This window comes from Adiantum capillus-veneris, chromosome 26, assembly GCF_014529385.1.
Source record: "Adiantum capillus-veneris isolate H3 chromosome 26, ASM1452938v2, whole genome shotgun sequence".
NCBI lineage: Eukaryota > Viridiplantae > Streptophyta > Polypodiopsida > Polypodiales > Pteridaceae > Adiantum > Adiantum capillus-veneris.
The window spans coordinates 18,189,635-18,200,289 of record NC_140956.1 but is presented as its reverse complement, the minus strand read 5'-3'; the positions used below and the strand labels follow the sequence as shown (position 1 = coordinate 18,200,289).

The following is a 10,655-nucleotide window of genomic DNA, read 5'->3' as shown; positions in this document are numbered from 1 at the left end:
TTCACAGCTCGATGGCCGTACTAAGAATATAGTAAACATGCGCCTCGATAAGGCGCGGCTAGGACGGCTCGTTGGTTCTTCCAACGTGCGTTTCCTTAGGGTCTTGGTTTCACTTGTCTTCATCCCGCATTCGCATGAGTCAGTTTGAGTGAAGGGCTGCTTTGGTTCCGCACGCTAATGCGTTGTTGAGTACCCTTTTTTATTGGCCTTCCGCCGTAGGTTATCAACCTACCCTTGGTACGGAAATGGGATTACTGCAGGAAAGGAAAGGGAAGGAAAGGAAAGGAATTACTTCCACCAAGGAAGGATCAATAACTTCCATTCAAGCTGTTTACGTACCTGCGGATGATCTGATTGACCCAGCCCCCGCTACGATGTTTGCACATTTAGATGCTACAACTGCGCTTTCAAGAGGCTTAGCAGCAAAAGGTATCTATTCGGCCGTGGATCCGTTGGATTCGACGTCAACTATGCTGCAGCCTTGGATTGTGGGTGAGAAGCATTACAAGACGGCATAAAGGGTTAAGCAGACTTTGCAGCGTTACAAAGAACTTCAAGATATTATAGCTATTCTCGGATTGGAGGAGTTATCCGAGGAGGACTGTTTGATGGTAGCTAGAGCACGAAAAAGAGAGCGTTTTTTCTCTTTTTTCTTTTGGATTTCTATTTAATATGCTAATCTGTACACGAATGGAGACGATCGGACTTGAACCGATAACTTCATGCTTGCAAAACATGCGTTCTACCGATTGAACTACGCCCCCGTCCTCGTTTCATGTGCAACACGTATCATGTGGGCAAACAAAACACAAGAGAGCTATTGCTCATACGTGCGTGCCTATAGCCTTTTTTCTACAGAGTTTAGACTTTATCCAAGACACGGCCCCATTTCATCACACTGTCAATGAAAGAGGCTAAATGTCATAAAGTAAAGATGTGTCGTTGGCAGCAAGCAGTAATAGTTCACGAATCTTTTCTCGGTCCACCATTTTGATTGTATCGGCGTTAGGGAGGGGATAAGCCGTCTTGTCTTCTCGGAAGGGAAGCCTTGAGGCCAAAAGCGAAGCGAAAAGAAAAAGGTTATGGATACAAGAGATGAAAAACCGCAATCTTGGATACAAAAAACAAAAAAAGTTTGAAAGATGAAATTTCAAAAGCCACCAACCGATAGTTATGGCTTCTTTTTTTCTCACTTAGATTTTTGGATAGATGCCCTTATACAGGAATACATCCGAGAAGAAGCGCTTGATAAACAAGAATTGCTTATCCAAAGATTCGCAGTTCTTATAAAAGTCAAAGAAAACCTGAAGGCAAAAAGGAACTAAGCTAGTGGCCCCGCTTTTCCTAGTTACTTATGAAATGGCACGTTGTCTATGTATTCGAGTGGTCTCATTGAATCTCTTCGGGGGTCTGCCCCCTGCCCCCATATACATCTTAATGATAATAGAAGCGTCGAAGGCCGATGCGTCGAGTAAAATCCAGGGGAATTGCACAAGTAAGCGAAAGGGGCACGGCACCGAGTTTATCTCAAAGATTGTTTATCAATAGTAACATGGCTGGGTATTCATAACTTTTTCTTGCGTGAAACCACTTGCTCTGCTTTAGGTCGCTTCATAACTTAACTGGTTCGTACATAGCACGAGGCTTAATAAATAGAATAGGATTTTCTTTTGTAAAGCGTTTAAAATCAACGAGACTACAAACAAAGAAAAAGAAAGCAAGCTGTAAGCAAAGAAAAAGAAAGGAAAAAGGAATATTAAGCACCATCCATTACCACGCGAACCACCGGGTTCATAAAAAAACTAGGGTAGAGTGTTAAAATAACATTCTACATGGTATTCTGGAAAAGAACTCAAACAACTAAGGATGAAACAAATCAACGTAATAGCTAGGTTACCTAAACGGGTGAAGCTCTCTGTCTTTAACCATTTAGGAATGCAATCATTGTTCTTTAATTGGCTGCTCCGCTCGGGCTTTCCCTCCCCACGAAAAACCCTTTGCTACGCTTGCATCTTTAATTGGGATTTATCTTCACTTGCCTTTGACCGTGGCTCTTTAGACTCTTAAAGGCATTTTCGTTAATCCTACCATTACGTTGAATGTAAATGCATTTTACTAATAAAAGATATAGCGCTTAATCTCTCGGGCTTTCCCTCGGAAAACCCTTCGCTTGCCATTACAGGGGCTAGCTTTATGTCGTAGGAACAAAGGTGCTACTAAAGCAAAGGAAGAGCTAGTGCAACTTGTTAATAACAACTTGTTTTCTAAGGGTAAATAGGGTTTAATTATTAACCATAATAGATTCTTTGTTTAAGGGTTAAATCGTTAATTTTAATGGCCTTTAATAGTTCACTATTAAAGTAAAGTCGTATAAGCCCTGGTCCATCACCTTATTGTCTAGCAATGCTTGGTACGTTGAGGCGAGACGGGCGACTCGCTTAGATCACCCAGCGGCAGTGTCAGGCCTTTATTGCTAAAGGATACGTCTTTACATTTAACAAACACTACACTACCAACAGTTCAGTTCCCTAGCCCCGGTTAGTTAACGTCAGGACAACTGTGAGAAGGGTCTCCGTGCCGTGCATGAACCGCCGCGATGCAATCATAGCCATAGACAACGCCAAACAGTTGAAGCTTCTTCAGTTCAGGGATACGAAGCAATCAACGCTAAGCAGCAGCTTCGAGAATACAAAGCAAAGCCTCTACGTTCATTGACTGGACAAACAGTTATAAAATACGTATCTTCGGTGGTTGAAGGGCAAAGTGTTGACTAACGTCTACGGGCTTCAATTTTTTCATACTGGCCCTTCCCTTTTGCATGACCGAATAAGCGAGTAGCTATTACGTATTTCGGTATAGCTATCCCTCACTAATTCGTAGTTCGGTCGAGCAGTCATAGAAATCTATCACGGTTCATGATTAGACTTCATTCCACCTTGCAAAAAGTGGCATAATTGGCCCCGGCTAGAGCCGCGGTAGCTGCAGAATCGAGTAAGTAGACCACCGTATGGACAGATAGGCTTACCAGTCGACCGCCTTTCTTGCTACTAAAGCAGTGCCACAGGGAGTGCTTGCTTGGTTGCAGGGATTTCAAAATACCTTTTCCCTGCTGCTCGGACGGACAATTAATTACGTTTCCCTGCCTCCCATTAATTACGTAATATAGAGAGTTGTTTCATTGCTCGGACGAGGAAATTAAGCAAACGACACCCTATTTGATCAAGGTATTTTGAAATCCCCGTGTCTGCGTGCTCGTTTGGGCACGAAGTTCACTCTAACGCCGTAGACACCGAGAGTTTAGTTGGTTGAGTTTCGAAGGGTAGAGCGGTAGCCTACGTTATAGTTCGTACAGTTCTTCGCTTCGAGGAGCCATAGTTGCCTACAAATAAGAATCAATCTGCCCACATTCTATCTCAAAAGAGCTTTGCTTTCCTCGCTTGGCAGTAGTTTAGTTTTTCGCAGCTCATGTAACTTAAAGGAGAGAGTCTGTGAAACGGCACCGGTTCAAGCCCGGTCATGAGCCAAACTGGATCGGAAGGATCATCTACTACTCTGTCATTAAGTTGAGCACTGGTATGGTGACTGGAGATTATTGGGGCAACCCTTTTCCGGAATGTAAGATGATCCGCCTTGCCGTGGCCATTCCGCTTACGGTTATTGGCTTTGCTAGTAACTAACTAAGAGATCATCAACAAAAAATGATGAAAAATAACCTATTCGAAACTTCAAAAAGTCTAACTCTTTCAATGATTAGCCGTCGGGGGGTTTCAGTGAACTTGGCTACCAAAAAGAAAAATCCCTTTTCGTTTGTTCGTTAAGAGTTACCCGTACGGTGTCACTCTAGAGTGACTCGGGAGTTCATATCGAATGTGTTTTCTTAGTGGTCGCCATTTCAATGTACGAATTTGGAAGGAATAAGCGGGGGCAATTTTTTAACTTGTTACTTCTATTCTTCCAATTCCGACAGTTCAGAAGACAGGCCGGAAGCGGAAAGAAGCCAGCAGCCCGCCGAACAAGGCTCGACGCCGACAGAGAATTTATCGTTTCCTCCTCCTCCATCATCTTCGGGGGCGCCGTTATGGGAAGAGGAGTTTGGAGGGGATACTCGTGAAATCAAGGATGACAACTCCACTCCAGAAGGAGACAAGGCCGGACACGAATTGAGCTCAGGGCCGTCAAGCGAAGTTGAGGGAAGCCCTTCGTCATCGAAGAACAGGAAGGAGGAGGGTACTAGCGAGGCTCCCGAGACTAGCGAGGCAAAGAGCCAGAGCCCCTTTTCTTGACAACAAGAAGAGGAGCTGATTTCCAAGCTGGATCACCTTGCACAATCACAAGTGCCTAAACGTTCTTGGTGGAACCGGGTTTTGTGTTTTTGTAGGGGACCAAAACCGGAGGAAGACACTCCTTCCGGAAATGAAGGGAACGGTCAGGATATTGGGTCGGGCGATAATGACCCCGGAGAATAGGAAGCACTCGGGGGAATTTCCTGGCTTTGCCCCTTCCTGCTTCCCGAAAAAGAGAATGGCAAGGATGAACCCGAGAATGAGAAAAGGAGCAGCAGTAGGTATTGGAAACGTATTTAGTCCTTTGACAAGCCCTGTGGCGTGAAATCTATCATTAGCCAAACAATTATTCGGGTTACTCCAGGCTTTGCCTTAACAAAAGCTATTGCCCTGTTTGCTTTGATGATGGCCTTTTCGATATTCTTCGTATTTTAAGGAAATCAATAAACAACCCTGAAGATAAGTCTAGATAAATAACGGTTACTTCGGGGTGGCCTTTGCTTTGGTCACCCCCCAACTAGGTAACATAATGGTAATGCGTTGGACTTACAGTCCTAGAATGATGGTTCGACTCCATCCCCAGTTTTTTTAAAGTAAACCCACTGTGGCATGACGGTACATGACAAGGGACCCTAGCTAAGAATGCAATGGATGTATGTGGGTTCCCCCCAGCTACCTACTCCTTTTGCTAGGGATTTGGACACGCGAGGAGGAGGCTCTGTTGCTAGCCCTTATTGACATAGAGCTACTGCCTTGGCAAGAGCTGCTGTCTTCGCTATGTCAACCGTGCATAAAGAAATGCCATAAACGCCGCGTTGAAAACAAAGAAATTGCTAGAAGAATGTCGATTGATTCTATGACGTAAACGAATCATGATAATTCGTTGCAACTTGAAGTCCCGCCTTGGCAACCACTACGTAGCATCCCAGGTTCAGTAAGCACATAGACTCTTAACAAGCTATGGGGCCGGATCATGTTAAGATGAAATGCCATTTGACCTCAGGTGCTGGCAAGGGCATCTAGCCAATGCCTTCCTGGCATGCGTGAATGATGGGTTGTGAAATTAATCGTTTAAATGCAGAAGCCAACGATAGCACTATGACTACGAGATTAGGTCAGGCCCAAGGATTCCTCCCTTTACCGCGTCCTTTTCTATCTATCTATCACGGATTACCCTTTTAGCATTTGACCATGCCTATCTATTCGTAGCGTCTTAAAAGAGCTTTCGAAAGAATAGTCGTTTAATTTGTTTTTTTGGATTCGTCCGGAGAGAAGCAGTTAGTCGATTTACGCGTGCCGACCTTTTTTTAGAGCTTCGGTTCTTCCGCCTGAGCATCAGTGGAATAAGGACTACATGGCGCTAGCCACACAAATTCTTTGCTTTAAAAGAAAAGTTTTGTTTGCCTATATGATACGTGTTGCACATGAAACGAGGGCGGGGGCGTAGTTTAATCGGTAGAACGCATGTTTTGCAAGCATGAAGTTATTGGTTCAAGTCCGATCGTCTCCATTCGTATACAGATTAGCACATTAAATTTATAACTAGGCTAGGAAATTCAAATTGTAATGAAAACTTCCCTGTTGCCTGGAGCCCAGCACTACATTGGCCGGGACGCCTTACCCCTTGGCACGGCACCTTAAGCTAGGGAAAACCCGGCTAACCGCCACCCCGAGTCGCTGCCGGGGCCTGGTCAAGCGACTCAACGACGAGTGCACAGCGGCAGTTAATGCATGCTACATGCTCTATAGGCTCTTCTGGCCAAGGGAAAGCACCTACTTTAACCAAAAGAGCTCAGTACGGCACCTGTTCGCTACCACCTATACAGAATCGGTGGGTTACCCGCTTTAGGCTGTAGCCGAAGAACAGGCGGGGGGCTGCTACCGTAGCCAATCTAAGGCGCGACCTTGAGGGGGTTCTAAGGGCGGCAATTGACCGTTTAATCCTCTTAGAGGAGCTCTCCCTGAGCAAGGTAGACATGGTGGCTTGCCACACTGGCATATACGCCGGGCCCTCTAAAGCACCCGAGACATAGGAAGCCTACATATCAGGGTCCCTTCCCTATGTGAGTACATATTCCTTTGATGGGCTAGACATTTCGACTGCCCAAACCCTTTGCTCAAGCGCTGGCATTCATAAGGGTCAGTTTGCTTGCTGTTTTAGAAACGAAAAAGTTTTCTTGTCGAAGAGTATCTCAAGGATCGAAGAGTTTACATCTTTTCTTAATTCTTCACGAAAGTCGAAACCGTATTTTTCTAGGGCTATAGAGGGAATTGGGCTTATTTTAGCTTTCGTTGAAGTAATTGTTTTTCTATTTGTCTTAATCGTCGGCTTGGTCTATGCATGGCGAAAAGGAGTTATTTTGCAGCGTGGCTTCTCATCTAGTTTAATAACAACACTTTAAAACAAAGCCTATATCGTATCGTATACGTCACGTTACGTATTATATCATTCCTGACTTACGCAAGCAAAATACTTGATAACTACGACCCGTATAGGATTTCAACTCGTTACTACTTTAGCTACCCATCTCTTTAGATCGTTTTTTTACCCGGCTATACGTGCTCATGCTAAGGTGTGTGTTGTACGCGCTTTCGTGCCATCCCTTGCCCCACCTGGGGTAACCATACAACATCGTTAGTGGAATCTTGAAAAGAGATTAGTACGAGGAAGCCCATTGTCCTTGCGGCGCTTTTACCTCTCGCCTATCAAAGTGATGTTCTTTCACCCGGTAGAAGAACTTGTCTAGAGAAGGATTTCCCGCTTAGATGCTTTCAGCGGTTCTTCCCTACCAACTTAGCTACCCGGCGCTGTTACTGGCACAACAACCGGAACACCATAGGTTGACCTAACCCAGTCCTCTCGTACTAGAGCAAGCTTCTCGCAGTTCTCTAAAACCAACGGTAGATAGGAACCGAACTGTCTCACGACGTTCTAAACCCAACTCACGTACCACTTTCATCGGCAAACAACTGAACCCTTGGGACCTTATTCAACCCCAGGATGTGATGAGTCGACATCGAGGTGCCAAACAACTCCGTCGATAAGAGCTCTTGGGAGTCATCAGCCTGTTATCCCCGGCGTACCTTTGATCCGTTGAGCGAGAGCCCTTCCACACGGGACTCCCGGATCACTATGGCCGACCTTCGTCTCTGTCCGACTAGTAAGTCTTACAGTCAGGCAGGCTTCTATCATTACGCTCATAAGCTGTTATAATATTAGCTTGAGCCTACCTTCGCACACCTCCGTTACTCTTTGGGAGGCATCCGCCCCAGATAAACTACCCACCTTGCAATATCCCGCTTCTGACAGCAGCGGCGGTTAGGCATCCAACGACGAGACAGTGGTATTTCAAGATTGGTGGCGACATTGCCATCACCTCCCATCTATCCTACACATTAAATCAAGGATGTCACTTCAAAAGTATAGTAAAGGTGCACGGGGTCTTACCGTCTAGCTGTTAGTACTCCGCATCTTCACGGAGAATTCAATTTCACTGAGTCCATGTTGGAGACAGCGGGGCAGTCGTTACCTGTAAGTCTTGCTAAACTTTTTGGTTTAGCTTGGGCTTTCTCTTTACCCAAGCCTTTTTCTCAGTTCCAATAGAATAAGCCATAGCGGTAAGCCTGGGCGCTTCATGTAAAGTCTCTGGGGATTGGACCTCTGCTATCCAGTCTGGATGTTCTGGAGCAAGTGCATGCTTTTCCATTCCCCAATCCTGCGGATCGTCCATTGTGTCATATCTAAGTCCTTGAAGACAAGTGCACTTAGATCTTTAAAGTGTTCCCGCATGTAATGTGGCCTAAAACCTAATAATTACTTAGAAGGCTGGCGTAACTTACTGTGTACACCATTCATGCAGGTCGCTACTTATGCGACACAATAAAGTTAATCAAACGGCAATGGATGGTATTCAGTTCCATGCCATCCTCGCCTATGGCCTTATAGTCACCTATAAGTTCGGACTATATCATCATCTCGAAGGATGTCTGGCGTGTGGTCGTTGGGGATCGAGTTTAGATCTTGGAACTACGTTCGCGGGGGCACGGCGCGAGGCTACGAAAATGGTCAGCCATGGGCTCGAAAGACGATGTATTTCCAACTTGCTATCCTGCTGATGGTCCGCGCCACCAACTACATTTTCCATTCAGCCGTGGATAGGCCGTAGGTTGGTTGAAAGCGCTTCGCGCTGTCGACAGCCAGATTTTTTTGATTTTATCCTGTTCTGTATGAGTATTGGATACTGAAATTCGGGCGGATGTCCCAGCATATTGCCTGATTATGTTGTCGAACATCTCTGTCAAACCACCCCTTTGTCGGGGAATTTCGCTACCTTAGGATAGTTAGAGTTACTGCCGCCGTTTACCGGGGCTTCCATTCAAAGCTTATAACACTTCTCCTTTTTACCTTCCGGCACCGGGCAGGTGTCAGACTATATACATCGTGTTACCACTTAGCGGAGTCCTGTGTTTTTAATAAACAGTCGCTACCCCCAATATGTGCCGCTTTCCCAATCCTTCAATAGGAGAGCACCCCTTCTTCCGAAGTTACGGGGCCATTTTGCCGAGTTCCTTCAACATGGTTCTCTCAAGCGCCTTAGTATATTCTACTTGTTCACCCGTGTCAGTTTGGGGTACGGTTGGTTTTGCATTTTAAATGTTGAATCGCCCTCCCAATTCCACGAAGTTTTTTCCCGGGAGTTTCAACCCTGCAGCCGGAGTGACTTTGTAGCCCCCTGCCCAATCATCCAATTCACGAGTTTAACAAACACACATGGTTCAGTAGTTAAAGCAACTTCGTCGCTTTCGTGTACCCATCGGATGTTGCCCTTTCGGGGTTCCTTAGGGACCGATTCACTCTGCGTAGATTGACTGAACGCAGAAACCCTGGAACTGGCAAGCGATCCTGTTTTTCGCATGATTTCTCGTTACTCATGTCAGCATTCTCACTTCTGGTACCTCCAGGTGTTGTCACCAACAACTTTCCTTGATTGACAGAACGTTCCGCTACTGACACTTGAAAAAGATTCTTTCAAGGTCTCGTCGCTTCGGTGAGTCACTTGAGCCCTGAGACATTTTCAGTGCCATGAAGCTAGACCAGTGAGCTATTACGCTTTCTTTGAAAGATGGCTGCTTCCAAACCCACCCCCTGGTTGTCATCGCTTGATCACTTCCTTTTCCACTAAGTGATTGCTTAAGGACCTTAGCGTACGATCTGGGCTGTTTCCCTTTCGACTTTGGATCTTAGCACCCGAAGTCTGTCTGTACAAACCCATGGCCTGTATTCGGAGTTTCCTTGGGGTCGGTCAAGCTTTGGGCTACCCTAGCCCATTGAGTGCTCTACCTCAAGCCATAAACGTTATACGCTCTACTTCAATAGATTTCGCGGAAAACCAGCTATATCCGATCTTGGTTATTCAGATAGGTAAACCCGGAATGGAAGAGCTTTCCCCCCTCTTTGAACCGCACGTGCAAGTTTCCTTGCATACGGCTCAAATGACGAATGGGAAGTCTAGGCCCCGGCAGCTTTTGGTTCCTGCGTCTCACGAACCGCTCGGAGCGTTTAGAGAGAAGCTAGAAGCAAAGCGCAACTCAGTTTCCTTGGTTTCCAGTATGCATGAAACCAGAAGAAAGGGCAGCTGGCTCAGCCAGGGGAACCCTAGCGGGGGAAGCCCAGCGACCCTTGCATAACCTTTGTGGCGTTACTGCTCGCAGTTATTCATTTAAGGCACGAAGTGCGTATAAATGGTCTTTTCGCGCGCGCTTCGTCATTCATGATACGAGTTAGCACCGGGCCCCCAACTCAAAAGGTCAGGTCGGCGATTCATTGAATAGATATGTCTCTATCTACCTCCGCTGCCTATTTTACCCTACCCAGTAAAGCAAGCTGGTGGCTTTTCATATCGTCTTCTGCCCAATGGACGGTATCTGATCTTATGACCAGACCTCCTGAGGGGAGCCCATTGGGTTTACCTTGTCGACATGTTGACTTTATTACAAGGAAAAGCGATCCTGTGCTATACTCCAGTGATCATTTGCCAATCGGGGCACGCAGAGGCCCATCGTGTCCCAAATCACATTCTGGTTCATTCTTTGCCAACAGAGTGCCTGCTGCCCGTAATGATACAGCAGCTTTATGGTTTCTACGAAGCGTTGTCGCATAGTTCACTTGCGTTGATCAGTAGTCTTGCCACTCCTAGCGGGTTCTATGCTGCCACCTCTTGCATTGTTTTGTTAGCTTCACACCCTCCCCAAAGGAACGCATGGTGGGGTAGGAGCCTCCCGCTAAGCTGAAATGACAGTAGCCTTGGCAATCGGGTCTCCCCGGACACTTGCTTGTAAAGGAGACAGGGCACGCGATTTGAAAGGGATAAC

General features: G+C 46.1%; 1 non-coding gene across 1 annotated transcript; it reads right to left on the bottom strand.

Moving 5' to 3' along the window:
• Window positions 1-691: 691 nt before the first annotated feature.
• On the bottom strand, window positions 692-764 carry TRNAA-UGC (transfer RNA alanine (anticodon UGC)). Its single transcript has one exon. It is a non-coding gene; the product is annotated as a tRNA-Ala (tRNA).
• Between the last annotated feature and the right edge of the window lie 9,891 nt (window positions 765-10,655).